This window comes from Callithrix jacchus, chromosome 3 (assembly GCF_049354715.1).
Source record: "Callithrix jacchus isolate 240 chromosome 3, calJac240_pri, whole genome shotgun sequence".
Lineage (NCBI taxonomy): Eukaryota > Metazoa > Chordata > Mammalia > Primates > Cebidae > Callithrix > Callithrix jacchus.
In genome coordinates, this window is record NC_133504.1 from 143,863,874 (window position 1) to 143,880,420 (window position 16,547).

The 16,547-nt window shown below is 44.9% G+C and overlaps 1 long non-coding RNA gene and 1 pseudogene across 2 annotated transcripts; one reads left to right on the forward strand and one right to left on the reverse strand.

Annotated features, from left to right (window-relative positions):
* The first annotated feature begins 5,054 nt into the window (after positions 1-5,054).
* Positions 5,055-14,536, forward strand: LOC103792042 (endogenous retrovirus group MER34 member 1, envelope). Of its 2 annotated transcripts, none has more exons than XR_618647.5 (3): positions 5,055-5,145; positions 5,425-5,561; positions 11,376-14,536. It is a non-coding gene; the product is annotated as an endogenous retrovirus group MER34 member 1, envelope (long non-coding RNA). The 2 variants fall into 2 exon arrangements; XR_013533123.1 differs by having other exon boundaries at positions 5,425-5,534.
* Positions 8,499-8,592, reverse strand: LOC118152610 (small nucleolar RNA SNORA26; annotated as a pseudogene).
* Positions 14,537-16,547: the final 2,011 nt, after the last annotated feature.

Genomic DNA, 16,547 nt, shown 5'->3' on the forward strand with positions numbered 1-16,547 from the left:
AGGCCCATTAAAAAAACCCGGAGACAGCAGGTGTGACATGCAGTTTTATTCTGGGGACTTATATACCACGCATCCAGGAGTGGCATGCTGGACAGGAAAACCATGCCATTTGCAAACAACACATAGGTTATAAAGGAACTTTTGCTTGGCAACCTCTACTTAGCAGCCTCCACTCAGCTCAAAACAAAGGCCTTCAATTCCTTGTATGACTTGTGTTCCAAGGAACCAGTCAGGGTCCCCGTGTTCTTACAGGTATGGCATAAACATCTGATTTAGCCATGCCTGGGGTGCATACTTCAGAACCCTGAACAAACATTCACCAAGAAACACAGGGTAATTCTCAGGGTTTGCTTGAGTTACTGCTATCTGGCACGACATGCCCACCATCCAGGCCCAGCAGTTCAAGGCTGTAGTGCGCTATGATCATGCCTGTGAATAGCCACTGCTGATAACCTACATATTCCAGATTTGAAAGTTTTAGCCTTATCGGAAAAAACCGGCAGTTTGTTTCTTATGAAAATATGGCAATAAGAATGCATTTGCAGTTACAAAATAGGTAAAGTCATTTGTGGGTGCTCATTAATCCTGCTACTCCTGTGAAAAGGCTAAAAATGTTGCCTGCATTCTACAGATGGAAAAAAAGTAATGGGTTTCATTGTGCTCTGGGTATAACAGCAAAGCCTTTGGTAGAGCCAGAAATAGAACCTCAAGAGATTTGTGCTCCCTTTTTGATGTAGAACAGAACTCAACTCAGCAGTCTCATTAAAATTATGCTACAGAAGAAGCTGGTCTGTCTCTTCACTCATTTTCTTTAATAAAATTCAATCATTTATTTCAGCTCTACTTTCAGCTCTACTCTAATTTAGACCAATTAGCTTTTCTTATACTAATTAGTCTGATTGACCATACTGTATAAATTATTATTTTGATTTGTATAGTGATTTCATAGAATACATTGGATGCTAAGCATAATGGGTAATATGTAATCATTTTAAGAAACTTTTTTAAAAAAGCAATATTCAATATCATCAAATTCTACAAGAGAGGAAGCTGTATTATTTAGGTTGAGAAGGTCAACATGCAGCTTCCCATATGACCGCCTTAATATAGTTCTGGATTTTAAAGCATTACAAATTAAGCCCTACATGCTTTTAAAGAAAAGCAACTTCAATATTACAGAAATTCAGAATTCCGTGCTGCCATCCTGTGTCTACCATCTTGTCATTGCAGCTATAATTTCAATTTTCTAAATTTGTGTTTGTGCACACAAGTGTTCAAGAGTTAGAGTGGCATTTGAGTCATGAGCTGCTACACCGATTAGATGTGCTCAGGATTCCTAATACGTTCACTAAGCATCTACACTATTGGACTGGGAATAGACTAGCTCTCAAAACAACAACAACAACAAACGAACACATACAAAAAAAACCAACACAATATTAGCAATATCTGGATCCTCAAGGGCAAAATGAAGATTTTTAACAAAAATTTTAGAGGCCAGGCCTGTTGTCTCAGCATTTTGAGAGGCCCAGGCAGGCGGATCATGAGGTCAGCAGATCTAGACTATTCTGGCCAACAGGGTGAAACCCCGTCCCTACTAAAAATACAAAAATTAGCCAGGCGTGGTGGCGCAAGCCTGTAATCCCAGCTATGCGTGAGGCTGAGGCAGGAGAATTGCTTGAACCTGGGAGGTGGAGATTGCAGTGAGCTGACATTGTGCCACTGCACTTTAGACTGGCCACAGAGTGAGACTTCGTCTAAAAAAAAAAAAGAAAAGAAAAAGTTTAGTGATGGGGTCTTGCTCTGTCACCTAGGCATGCAGTGGCACTATCATAGCTCACTGTCTCTCACATCAGCCTCCCAAGTAGCTGAGACTACAGGCACATGCCACCACAGCAGGCTAATTTTTCTTTCTTCTTTCCTTTCCTTTTTTTTTTTCTTTTTTTTTTGAGACAGAGTCTCACTCTGTCACCAGGCTGGAGTAGAGTGGCACGATCTCAGCTCTCTGCAACCTCTGCCTCCCAGGTTCAAGCAATTCTCCTGCCTTAGCCTCCCGAGTAGCTGGAGCTACAGGCACATGCCACCATGCCCAGCTAATTTTTATATTTTTAGTAGAAATGGGGTTTCACCATGTTGGCCAGGATGGTCTTGATCTCTTGACCTCGTGATTCACTTGCCTCAGCCTCTCAAAGTGCTGGGATTACAGGCATGAGCCACTTCACCCCTCATAATTTTTTTTTAATTTTTAAATTTTTTTAAATTGCATTTTAGGTTTTGGGGTACATGTGAAGAACATGCAAGATAGTTGCATAGGTACACACGAGGCAGTGTGATTTGCTGCCTTCCTCCCTATATCTGGTGCTATCTCTCCCCAATTCCCCATGCTATCTCTCCCCAATTCCCCACCCCTGCTGTCCCTCGCCTATTCCCCCCAAAGACCCCAGTGTGTAGTGCTCCCCTCCCTGTGTCCATGTGTTCTCATTTTTCAACACCCGCCTATGAGTGAGAACATGCAGTATTTCATTTTCTGTTCTTGTGTCAGTTTGCTGAGAATGATGGTCTCTAGATTCATCCATGTCCCTACAAAGGACACGAACTCATTGTTTTTGATTGCTGCATAATATTCCATGGCGTGTATGTGCCACATTTTCCCTGTCCAGTCTATCATCGATGGGCATTTGGGTTGGTTCCAGGTCTTTGCTATTGTAAACAGTGCTGCAATGAACATTCGTGTGCATGTGTCCTTATAGTAGAACGATTTATAATCCTTTGGATGTATACCCAGTAATGGGATTGCTGGGTCAAATGGAATTTCTATTTCTAGGTCCTTGAGGAATCGCCACACTGTCTTCCACAATGGTTGAACTAATTTACACTCCCACCAACAGTGTAAAAGTGTTCCTATTTTTGATTTGTACTTCTCTAATGACCAGCGATGAGCATTTTAAGAGGTTGCTCAGGCTTGTCTTAAACTCCAACCCTCAAGTGATCCTCCTACATCAGTCTTCCAGAACTGACATTACAGGTGTAAACCACCATGTCCTGCCCAAAATGAGGAATGTAATCATGCCTACTGGGTAGAGTAGCTGGAAAAATTCAAGGAGATAATCTATATAAAGCAGTTAAAAGAGTGCAGAGAATGGCCAGGCACAGTGGCTCACGTCTGTAATCCCACTACTTTGGGAGGCTGAAGGCAGGTGGATCACCTGAGGTCAGGAGCTTGAGACCAGCCTGGCCAACATGGTCTCTACTAAATAAACACAAAAATTAGCCGGGCATGGTGTATACACCTGTAATCCCAGCTACTCTGGAGGCTGGGGCAGGAGAATCGCTTGAACCCGGGAGGCGGAGGTTGCAATGAGCCAAGATCGTGCCACTACACTCCAGCCTGCAGCCTGAGTGACAAAGCAAGAGTCTGTCTCAAAAAAGAAAAAAGAAAACATTTAAGTGTGCAGAGGATTAAATAAGTGTGCAATAATGGTTAGCAATTATTAGCTGTTAACATGCTGGCCTGAACACATGCCAATCTTGCAAATATCAACTTTTACTGACATGCATTTATACAACACATTATTAACGAGCATCATTTATGGTCTACAAGGCCCACATTAGTCTGGCAGTCACCAGCATCTCCAGTCACATCCCCTCTGTAGCCCAGATTATATCGTGCCTCATCCTGCATCTCTCTGCACCCCACCTCACCCCTTGGCTTTTTGTGTAGAAGTCACAGCAGCCTTTCTACATGTCCATGGATGCACTGAGCTCCTTCCTGGAGTGCACACACTATACATCCTCTTTCTTCTACCTCTACCCCAAGCTCCACTCCTTTGCTTTGTAAACGGATCTTCAATTTTCTGCTTAATTATTCCCTCCCTCAGACTCACAGCTAGGCCCCTGACACCATCACTCCAGCTCTTATTAAGTGGTAATTTTACATTTTTACATGATTGGTGTGTCAATGTCTGTTTTATCTACTGTAGCAGGAATGGCCCTGAGAAACAGACCTCTCGAACACCAAACACCGAACTGGGAAGGAAAGGGCGATTTATTCCACCGGGAGCAAGGTGGCATAGTTACCTAACAGCCAAGCTCGTCCAACAAAGAAAACCTCTGCTTTTATATAGGCTTCCAAATCTAGATATTACATGTGAAAGGGAATTGGGTTTACAGTTTTAGAAATTGCATGTGAAAGGGTGTTGGTCTTACAGTTTCAGAAATTACATATGAAACGGTCTTGGTCTTACAACTCCAGAATTTACATGTGAAAGGGTCGTGGTCTTAGGAGTAGGTATGGGGTATAGTGACTTAGGTGGGTGTTTTAGCGTGTTTAAGTAAAAACAATGCCTTCTGGAGAGATTCCTCCACTCCATGCTTGCATTCTGGGCGATTAAGGTGACCGGTCTGCCAGCCTTTACTTCTCCTATAGAAATGCAGTGTGGAAATCAAGGTGGGGATGGTCTTAGATGCTTAACGGTGATTAAAGATCTCCTCCCTCACTACTACACTAAAAGTTCCACAAGGGCAAGGTCTTTGTTTTGGGTTTGTTTTTTGTTTTTTTCACTATTTGCTCTCAGGTCTATCACAGTGCTTGACATATGGTAGGTTCTCATTGATTCTGTAAAATGAATAAACATATCCCAACAACAAGGCTATTGCTCCCAAGAATTGAGTATTTATCTCACTTTGTTTCACAATCACTGTTCTCCTCATCTCTGGCCTTATTCAATCATACAGTGAAAAATAGAACCAGATCCACAAGGGCCGAGGCCCAGCAGGGCGCCTGAAGAAGGCGGTTCTGCCCAGGGTCCCCGCGGACCCTAGTGGAAGGTCGCCAAGTCTCTCACCCGCCCCGCGGGAGCCAGACCTGGGCCACCAGAGGACACCGGAGGCCTAGGGCCCGGCCTGTTCCACCGGGATCCTGCCCGCGGCCCTCCTCCCAGCCCCGTCCCCGCCCAGAATCTTCCCGGGGATTGGCTGTCCCTCCGGCGGTGCCCCGCCCCCGCCCCCGCCCAGGATTTTCCGGGGATTTGAAATGCGCTTCTCAGCCCTAAAGCGTTCCTCCATGCGGGTTTCCGCCATGCGCTTGCCTTCTGGTCTGCTGGCCAGGCGGGGGTCGGCCACTTTGTCCCGCCGAGCTATTGCGTGGTGAGTGCGTCTCTGGCCTTTGGTCTCCGGCAGGGAGGACTCCCGGGCAGGGCCTGGGCTCGCGCGGTGTCCCCTCGAGCTTTGCCCGCCCGGAGCTCCTCTGCTCCCGGGGGCCAGAGCCGGGGGGTTAGAGCAGCCCTCGGCGGCCCGGGGGGCGGACGGCCGTACCTGTCCAGGAGCCGCGCGCGGCACAGGGGCTGCGTCCTGCCGAGCCGCTGGGAGGATCCCGGGGCAGGTCCCGGCGCGGTAACAAGTTTGCACTTTGCCTCCCCACTGCAGACGCGCCGCTACTCTGTGCAACGGGTTTCGGGCGGGCCACGCGTGCGGCGACAGGAACCCAACCCCGGCCGACCTTGGGCTCCAGGAATTCGTCTCCTACGTCTCGGGAGGTGCGGCGGACTCACTTCGAAGTGCAGGTGTGTTCCTAGCCTTGAGCAAGATGAAATGATCCAGCCCCGAACACGTGGCCAGTGGGACCCAAGGGTTTCCGGTGCCTGAATCTGGCTCTTTTAACAGGAAGGCAATTGCTTTGTTCTAAACCTTTACCTCACAACGGTCTTCTGCCCACTGACCATCCTGGTGCCTTTCCCATGTGGCCCTGTATGGCTGGTATGGCTCCTGTCTTTAGGACTTGTGCGTATAATACTTTATTTTCTTGACTGGCCAAAGAAGTCCATTTGGTCCCGTATCTAATCCATCGCATAATTGCTTGGCCCCCCTTGGTAGCAATGTCTTTTTTAGGTTGTAGGGCATTTGCCCGACAATGAACAGGAGTCAGGGATAAGGGTAGGGTCGAAAGCTGGGTGGAGTAGAGAGAGGGAGTCCATTTTTGTCTGCCCATGGAGCAGCTTTCTCAGCCCTAAAATTTCATAAAGATATTCCATCAGTTTTCCTAAGTGCTGAGCAGTGAACAACAGCAATTTCTGTAGGAAAATACATAGCCCGTAATAGAATAGCAATTATATGCCCATTGGTGATGGGAGTATCTGCTAAAGTCGAGAATCTGTGGTGGGGGGTGAAGGGGCGGGGGACGGACACGGTGGCTCAGGCCTGTAATCCCAACACTTTGGGAGGCCAAGGTGGGTGGATTACCTGATGTCAGGAGTTCAAGACCAGCCTGACCAACATGGAGAAACCCATCTCTACTAAAAATACAAAAAAATTAGCCGGGCATGGTGGCGCATACCTGTAATCCCAGCTACTTGGGAGGCTGAGGCAGGATAATCTCTTGAACCCAGGGGGTGGAGGTTTTGGTGAGCCAAGATCGTGCCATTGCAGTCCAGCTTGGGCAACAAAAGCAAAACTCCGTCTAAAAAAAAAAAAAAAAATAGCCAGGCGTGGTGGTACATGCCTGTAATCCCAGCTACTTGGGAGGCTGAGGCAGGATAATCTCTTGAACCCAGGGGGTGGAGGTTTTGGTGAGCCAAGATCGTGCCATTGCAGTCCAGCTTGGGCAACAAAAGCAAAACTCCGTCTAAAAAAAAAAAAAAAAAATAGCCAGGCATGGTGGTACATGCCTGTAATCCCCAGCTACTTGGGAGGCTGAGGCAGAATTGCTTGTATCCAGGAAGTGGAGGTTACAGTGAGCTGAGATCGTGCCACTGCACTCTAGCCTGGGCCACAGAGTAATATTCCATCTAAAATAATAATAATTCCATCTCAAATATTAATAATAATCATCATCTATGGGGTTTCCAAACTGCCAAGGAGATGGCAGAATCCCAAGGTATAGCTACTCAGTGTAAGTAGTGTTCATTTTCTCTTTTGCCAATGTGCAAGCTCACTATGTCATAGCCAATTATTGTCTTTCTGAGATTTTTGTTTATAAAAACTGTCTCAGAACAGAGTAAGTCTGTTTTTGGTTTAAGATGGAGCCTTGCTCTGTCGACCAGGCTGGAGTGCAGTGGTGCAATCTCACCTCACTGTATCCTTCCCCTCCCAGGTTCAAATGATCCCCTGAGTAGTTGGGAAGACAGGCATGAGCCACCATGCCTGGCTAATTTTTGTATTTTTTTAGTAGAGCCAGGGTTTCACCATGTTGGCCAGGCTGGTCTCCAACTCCTGACCTCAGGTAATCTGCCCACCTCGGCCTCCCAAAGTGCTGGGATTACAGGCGTGAGACATCGTGCCCGGCCCAGAGTTAAGTCTGGTTGGCTCACGGGAATGTCTTAAGAGTTTTTCTTGTGATTTAGAAGCCAACTCTGTGGCCGTAAGGCAATGTGGAGTGGGGTACTCCATCAGGGAGAGGTACAGGTTTAGAGCATGAAAGGCCCTCTTTTATGGAATTTTAAGAGTTGACACAGAATGGGAAAGGTAAACAGGATAACCTATTGTAAAGTTAATGGCTTTGTCAATTAGAGTGGCAGCTGAGGCCACTATACAGGCATGGGAGCATGCCTGATGCCACTGGATCCAACTGACGTGAAAAGCGTGCAATGAGGCCAGGCATGGTGGCTCATGCCTGCAATGCTAGCACTTTGGGATGCCAAGGTGAGAGGATCGCTTGAGCTTAGGAGTTAGAGACCACCTTAGGCAACATGACCAGACCTTGTCTCTACTAAAAATAATTAAAAAAAAAAAAAAAAAAGCCAGGTATGGTGGTGCAGGTCTGTAGTCCCAGCTACATGGAAGGCAGAGGTGAATCTCTTGAGCCCAGGCGTTCGAGACTGCAGGGAGCCGTGCTTGCACTACTGCATTCCAGCTTGAGCAATAAATTGAGACCCTGTTTCCAAGCAAAAAAAAGTAATAATAATAAAGAAAAAAATGCTATGGAATTTACCTGACAGGAAGAAAGTTGTCCTAAAATACCCATAGCTATCTCATTGTTTTCACAGCAATGTACATGGAAAGGCTTGTCAAAACTGAGTAAGTAAAAACAGGTGTGTGGGGTGGATAATGCTAATTTCAACATCTCAGTAAAGGTTTCTGTGTTTGTGCCTGGGAGAGCATGTAGAGGTTAGGCAAAGGCAGCAAAATTGGGAATGCATTGGTAGCAACAACCAGCAGCTGCTAAGTGTGCGCACCTGTCTTCGAGATCAAGACGAAGGCAAGTGACGCAAGGTATTTGCGGGTGAGTTTGAGTAACCTGAGACATTCCTTGGCCTAATTAGGTAAGAGTTCCAATGTCCGTACCCATTGAAATCTGGTTCTGGGAGGTATTATGACTGGAGTCAGCCAGACTTCAGATATTCTCAGGTGAAAGCAGTCTTTATGCTATTCTGGTGGGCTGTTACTGCCTAGTAAATACCAACACTTGGTTTTAATGCCCCGTCGAAGCTAAGGTTAAGTTTGAATGCATCATATGTGATATGTAAAAATATCACAAAGGTGCTTAAATTGTAAGCAAATTCTTCAGCTGTGACTCCAGGCAGGAGTCCAGCTGTGGAGACTTACTTTACCCTTCTGTGTTAGCCTCTTAAAGCACTGTGTCAACCTTAAATGGGGTACAAGAAAGGGTGATTTAGGATTTTTTTAAGGGTTTGCTACTACTTCCTGCCGTGCTCTCTGGTCCACAGTTCATCATGTGTCTCAGTTTCTGTAAGTCTGCAATCCCAATTAGAAACAGCTATTTTGCTAAGTGAGCCCATGAGTGTCAATTGCCTTTCTGTTAAGAGATCCAAATTTGGGGCTTGGTGAAAAACAGGCACCAAGGAACTCTTCAGTCCCACTGGTCATGTGCTTGGGGCCTGGGTCATTTCATTCCACTCAAGGCCAGGGATGTACCTGCTAACCTCCATGGGAAAGAAGAGACAGGGCAGGGTGAACAGCTTAGGATTGGCTAGTTTGAATGATTTCAATGGATTTCAAACTGTAGAGGTGTGTCCCCTAGTTGCATAGCACCTGGCCCTGGGATGATTAAGGCAGACAAATAATTTCTTTTGTTTGTAGGGGCCAGATAGAGGACATATGGCTCTGGGTTGGTTAGTTGGTATATCAAAGACATGCTCCTGGTTGGCCTCTTGTTATCTCTGAGAATTGGCTAGCCCCCAAGAAAGGTAGTCTCTCCCCAGCTGGAAAGGTTTTGTTTGTTTGTTTGTTTGAGATGGGGTCTCGCTCTGTCACCAGACTGGAGTGCAATGGTGCGACCTCAGCTCACTGCAAACTCCACCTCCCGGGTTCAAGTGATTCCCCAGCCTCAGCCTCCCAAGTAGCTGGGATTACAGGTGTGCACCACCACGCCCAGCTAATTTTTTATATTTTAGTAGGGACCCAGTTTCACCATGTTGGCCAGGATGGTCTTGATCTCCTGAACTCGTGATCTGCCCACCTCTGCCTCCCTAAGTGCTGGGATTACAGGCATGAGCCACTGCACCCGGCCTCTTTTTGTATTTTAGACAGTCTCTCTTTGTTGTCCAGGATGGAGTGCAGTGGCCTAATCTTGGGTCACTGGGGTTCAAGCATTTTTTCCTCCCTCAGTCTCCCGAGTAGCTGGGACCGTAGGCACATACCACCATGCCTGGCTAATTTCTGTATTTTTAGTAGAGGCAGGGTTTCGCCATGTTGGCCAGGCTAGTCTTGATCTCCTGGCCTCATGTGATCCATCTGCCTCAGCTTCCCAAATTGCTGGGATTACAGGCATGACCCACCATGCCCAACCCTCAGCTGGAAAGGTTTTCTAAAACATCAGAATAGGCCAGGCATGGTGGCTCACGTCTGTAATCCCAGCACTTTGGGAGGCTGAGGAAGGCGGATCACCTGAGGTTGGGAGTTTGAGATGAGCCTGACCAACATGGAGAAACCCTGTCTCTACTAAAAATAAAAAAAATTAGCCGGGCATGTGGCACGTGCCTGTAATCCCAGCTACTCAGGAGGCAGGAGAATCTCTTGAACCCGGGAAGCGGAGGTTGTGGTGAGCTGAGATCGCACCATTGCACTCCAGCCTGGGCAATAAGAGCAAAACTCTGTCTCAAAAAATGTCAGAACATAATCAATATACAGAACATTTTAAGGTATTTACATATGTGCAAAACGATGATCAAACTGCCGGAAGACAATTGGCTCTTGGTATCCATAGCATTTCTGAGCAAATTATTTCCCAGTGCATTACTTGTAAATCTCACCAAGATCCTGGAGGTGGTAAGCATACTGCAAAGAGTCCTCCAAGACCCACACCACCTTTTGTGGTACTCTAAATGGACTTTATAGATTTATCTCCAGCCTTAGACTATTCTTACTGCATGTTTAATGGATGAACTGCGCCATCCGACTAGATGTGCTAAGGCCGTAACAGTGGAAAAGAAACTAACAACTGAGATTATTTCTTGTTTTGGCATTCCTTTATGAATTTAATGAGATCAAGGAACTCACTTTACAGCAGAATTAAGTCACTTGCTTGCAAAACTCTGGGATATTCATTAAAATTTTATACCTCCTACTATCCTCAATCCTCAAGGCAAGTAAAGTATAAAAATCTAAACATAAAATGAACTCTAGGAAAAATCTGTCAATAAACTGGACTCAGACAGCCAGAAGCATTACCCTGGCCCTTATAAAGATCTGGAATACTGGCCAGGTGCAGTGGCTCATGGTTGTAATCCCAACACTTTGGGAGGCTGAGATGGCATGATCAGTTAAGGCTAGGGGTTCAAGACCAGCCTGGGCAACAAAGTGAGACCCAGTCTGGCTGAGTGCAGTGGCTCATGCCTATAATCCCAGCACTTTGGGAGACTGAGGCAGGTGGATCTTGAGGTCAGGAGTTCAAGACCAGCCTGGCCAAAATGGCAAAACCCTATCTCTACTAAAAATACAGAAAATTAGCTGGATGTGGTGGTGGGCGCAATTCCAGCTACTCAGGAGGCTGAGGCAGAGAATTGCTTGAACCTGGGAGATGGAGATTGCAGTAAGCCAAGATTGTGCCATTGTACTCCAGCCTGGCAACAGAGCTAGACTCCATTAAAAAAAAAAAAGCCAGGTCCTATCTCTACAAAAAATAAGAAGACAAACAAAAAATGTCTGGAATACTCCAAATATCCAAATAGGAGGATTGACTGCTTTTGAAATAGTTTTAGCTACTCTGTGCCTACTGGGATCTCTAAAACTTTCATTCTAGCATGAAGTGAGCATTGTGGGGACTTCAGTGAACAATTCAATACTAGTTATATATAATGACTAGTTAAATATAATTCAATGACTAGTTATATACAGTAATTAGTATACCTGCAGCATATTTTCAACAGATAAAAAAAAAATGTGTGGCTTTCACTAACAGACCCTACCATCTTTTCAACCAGGTGACCAAATATATCTCAAAGTTTTTAGAAGAAACCACCTATACAGCCATCAAAATAAAATTCCTGAATTCATACAAGCCACAGCAAGCTAGATCAGGATCATCATATGACAACTGGAAGTCCATGCCTACGGGTTATCTCAAATTGAGGACTTTCAGCACCTACTCACAGGCTCCATGAGCAGATGAAGTAGACAGCTTTACACAGTATCTCAGACCAAGACCTTCATCTCCATCTCCAGCTAGCTGAAACATCTCCCCTTCTCGACCTGGAAAATTCTCTGACTTAGAAATTTAAACAAAACTCTCCCCTTTCATTTAATCTCCGTCGTCTGGAGTTTGTTTGTCTTGCCCTGACCTCTTCTGTCTCTGTTCCTCCACTATGGGTTCCCTTTTGAACTACGGTCTGCTTCCGCTAATGCTTACTGCTCTTTTGACAATTCAAGTGCAACCTCAACACCTGCTTGCACCAGTTTTCCAAACACTGTCTATCTTGACTAATCAGTCTAATTGCTGGTTATGTGAACATCTAGATAATGCAGAAGAACCCGAACTAGTTTTTGTTCCTGCCAGTGCAAGCACCTGGTGGACCTCTTCTGGGCGATGGATGTACGAAAGGGTATGGCATCTACAAGCGGAAGTGCAGAATCACTCTACTTCCTCCTGTGATAAAGTGACTCATCACTGGGAAGCCTTCATGGAGGCTCAAGGTCTATCCTTTGCTCAAGTAAGGTTATTGGAGGGAAATTTTTCTCTTTGTGTAGAAAATAAAAATGGCACTGGACCCTTCCTAGGTAACATACCTAAACAATATTGTATTCAAACACTGTGGTTCGATTCTACAGATGGCACCTTCACACCCTCTATAGATGTTACAGAGGAATCCAGGAATGATTATGATGACACAAGTGTTTACCTACGCACTAGACAATGTCCTTGGTTTGTAGATTGCACTAACTGGACCTGGAACAGCTCAACGATTCCCTTGATTGGTCTGCCCAGTACCCAAGACTACCAATGGGTAGATCGAAATTCTGGATTGACCTGGTCAGGTAATGACACCTGCCTATATAGCTGCCAAAACCAAACCAAAGGCCTTCTGTACCAGCTATTTCGCAACTTATTTTGCTCTTATGGGCTACAAGAGGCTCATGGGAAATGGAGATGTGCAGATGCCAACATAACTAATGACAAAGGTCATGATGGACACCAGACCCCCACCTGGTGGCTCACAGGCGCCAATCTGACCTTGTCTCTGAATAACTCTGGTCTCTTTATTTTATGTGGCAATGGGGTATACAAAGGGTTTCCACCGAAATGGTCAGGGCGATGTGGACTTGGGTATCTGGTACCTTCCCTCACCAGACATCTCACCTTAAATACTAGCCAAATTACAAACCTGAGATCCTTCATTCATAAAGTAACACCACGTAGACGCACCAAACGAGACACAGACAGTGCACCTCTATATTACAACCCCAAGGACAATTCAACAGTAAGGGCCCTTTTTCCAAGTTTGGGAACTTCTGATTTAGAAAAGGCAATTTTAAACCTTTCCAAAGCAATAGAACAGGAATTCGGTGCCACTCAGCCAACCTTGGAAGGACACCAATCAAACGTTAGCAGTTTAACCTCTGCATCCCCAAATGATCGTGTCTTGGATATACCGACCACCCAACGGCAAACGGCTTGTGGAACTGTTGGCAAACAGTGTTGCCTCTATATAAATAATTCGGAAGATATAATGGCTAATATACAGCGTATCAAAGACATATCCAAGAACATGAAGAATATACCGTTATTTGATTGGGGAGACTGGTTCACATCATGGGGCTATGTGCTTTTAATTGTTTTTTTCTGTTTAATCATCTTTGTTCTAATCTATGTTCGTTTCTTTCACAAATCTCGCAGATCCCTTAACTCCCAACCTCTGTACCCAGTCTTATCTCCACAGCAATCAGCATAGCTCCTTGTCAATGAAACTTCATGTCAAGTTTAAAATGGGGCAATGAAGGGACTAACAACCCATCAGTATGACACAAGTCTACTTTAATCTGAGAACGTCTGAACAAACAGCAGCTGCAGACAAAAAGCCTTAGCTAAGGCCAGGTGTGGTGGCTTACACCTGTAATCCCAGCACTTTGGGAGGCCGAGGAGGGTGGATCACAAGGTAAAGAGATCGAGACCATCCTGGCCAACATGGTGAAACCCTGTCTCTACTGAAAATACAAAAATTAGCTGGGCATGGTAGCCTGTGCCTGTAGTCCCAGCTGCTTGGGAGGCTGAGGCAGAAGTTGCAGTGAGCCAAGATCATGCCACTGCACTCCAGCCTGGCAACAGTGAGACTCCGTCTCAAAAACAAACAAAAACAGCCTTAGCTAAACTTTGATGAGTAAAGCAGACTTTACTGAGAATTCAGCTGCCATAAACCCTCCTCTGAGGGTTCCTCATGTAAGGGTACTTGGCACTAGGACCTCCCAAGGTGTTGTAAATAAACCTTATAAGAACTTTCCATACTTTCACTCTTATGCCTTAAGACACACCATTGGCTAGGCATGGTGGCTCACACCTGTAATCCTAGAACTTTGGGAGGCAGAGGCTGGCGGGTCACCTGACATCAGGAGTTTAAGACGCCTGGCCAATATGGTGAAACCCTGTCTACTAAAATACAAAAATTTGCCAGGCATGATGGTGGGTCCCTGTAATCCCAGCTACTTGGGAGGCTGAGATGGGAGAATCACTTGAGCCCAGGAGACTGGTTGCAGTGAGCCAAGATTGCGCCACTGCACTCCAGCCTGGGCAGTGAGCGAAACTCTCAAAAAAAAAAGACACACCATTAAGCTGATCAATCTGTAAACCCTTACTCCTTGCTGTTCAGAGAGTCACTCTTTATAGTGTTATTGCATGCATGTATAATATTCTTTTTTTTCTATTAATCTGTTAATTTGCAAGCCCCCAAATAATGGAACTAAGTTGGGAGCAGAAAAGTTTCTCCCAACAGCATTTTGTAGACTTCTGGATAGACCAAAGAGTGTTTGAATAGATGAAGGAATTTTGTTCCCTTGATTTTGGTTGAAGGGTTGAAGGTAGAAGAATCCAATGTACACATACACAAGACTGTCCTTGAATTTGTCTCAAAGAATAAATGTTGGGTTGTCATCAGAACCGACTGAAAACTTACTTTATGGAGAAAGCCACAAATCATTTAGGCTGGGATGATCTGAGCTTTCCTGATTTCTCATGGGCATGTTAGTGGTCTAATGGAATGTTAGTATGATGGGCGTTTTAACCATCTTAAGACCCGGGCTGCAGGTGGAAGTAGGATGTAGAGTGTTGAGGTGGCATCAAACGCTTCTCTGTCCAGTCCTGTGGTGAGTTCCTCACATGTAGCTTTCTAATTAATCTTTACAGTGTTCACAGTTTACAGAATAATCTCAAAGGGTAGATAGCTTGCTCAAGATTATACCATTACTGAAAAAGAGCAAGATGTGGGACAGAATACCTAGTATGTTACTTTTTCATTTAAAAGGGTCGAGATAATACGTATGTATATGTGCATGTATTTGCAAATAAAACAGGAAGGAAAAGCCATTAGCAAATGAAAGTGATTACATATAAGAGGAATGGGCAGTGAGAGTCTTACCTCCTTTTTAAGGTTGCATATGAACAACTCTATGAACATAGCAGATTGATCATTTATTAATAGAATAATCATTTCAAGTTACATTAAGAAAACATGGCTGGGTGCAGTGGCTCATGCCTGTAATCCCAGCACTTTGGGAGGCCAAGGTGGGCGGATCACAAGGTCAAGAGATTGAGACCATCCTGGCCAACATGGTAAAACCCCATCTCTATTAAAAACACAAAAATTAGCTGGGCATGGTTGCATGCCTGTAGTCCCAGCTACTTGGAAGGCTGAGACAGGAAAATTGCTTGAACCCTGGAGGTGGAGGTTGCAGTGAGCTGAGATTGTGCCACTGCGCTCCAGCCTGGGCAACAGAGCGAGACTCCATCTCTAAAAAGAAAAAAATCACAAACTGGGTGTGGTGGCTCATACCTGTAATTCAGCACTTTGCGAGGCTGAGGCAGGTAGATCTCTTGAGCCCAGGAATAAGACCAGCCTAGGCAACATGGCAAAACCCTGTCTCTACAAAAAATACAGAAATTAGCCAGGTGTGGTGGCACATGCCTACAGTCCTAGCTACCCAGGAGGCTGAGGTGGGAAGATCATGGAGGCTGGGAGGTTGAGGCTGCTGTGAGCCAGGATTGTGCCGCTGCACTCCAGCCTGGGTGACAGTGAGCTCCAGTCTCAAAAAGAAAAAGAAAAGAAAACTCATACTCTGGAACAATAGAACCCTTGGAGATAGGTTTATTGTTCATAGTAATGTTGATATCAAAAGAAGGTAAGAAAAACTTTCAGCAATACAAGGCACAAGAGAAAGGTTACTTGAGCTGAAAGATGTAGGACATCTTGTGTTTGTTATGCAATATGCATTGAAATGAGAAGCCATTAAAAGATAATGCAACGTTCAGTACTGGGTATTTGTGCTACTTGGTCCTCATTTCACCATGTCAAGTAGTAATACAAAGTTAAGAGGAACTGTGAAATAATGTTCCTTATTTATGTTAGAAAATGTCTTCTTGGAAGGATAAAGTCTCATTTATCAAATAGCGTGAGTGATGTTGAGGTGTGTTAAGCTGCACAATGCTGGGTTAGAGTAAGGTTTGTAGGGCATGAAAAGTTATAGAAAATAGTTTCAACATTACTAATGATGGACACAAAGATATTTTTGATATGTAAAACTCATAGGGGGAAAAGTCCTCTTTCCATTGTTATGCAGCAGAAGGAACACAAAATAGGTCGGTTGGCAAAAATGTTTATTAGCCAGCTCAAAGGCTCACCAGATGTTTTACTTTCGTATTTCTTTATACATTTATTAATTAGAAGCTTACTTAAGGAAAATTGTTATCCAATATTTTTTACCAGTGTGGACTCATGTATATATACATTGTTCTTTGAGTTGTAATCCAATATTATTGTACTGTTTTTCAAAGCGTTGCACCCTGGCCTCTGAGAGCTCTTGGAAAATGGGTTCCTGTTTCATTTGGCATGCCTCTCCCTGTGTGTTTTTTGTTTGTTTGGGCTTCTTCTGTTTTTTAGCACTTCTTTCTT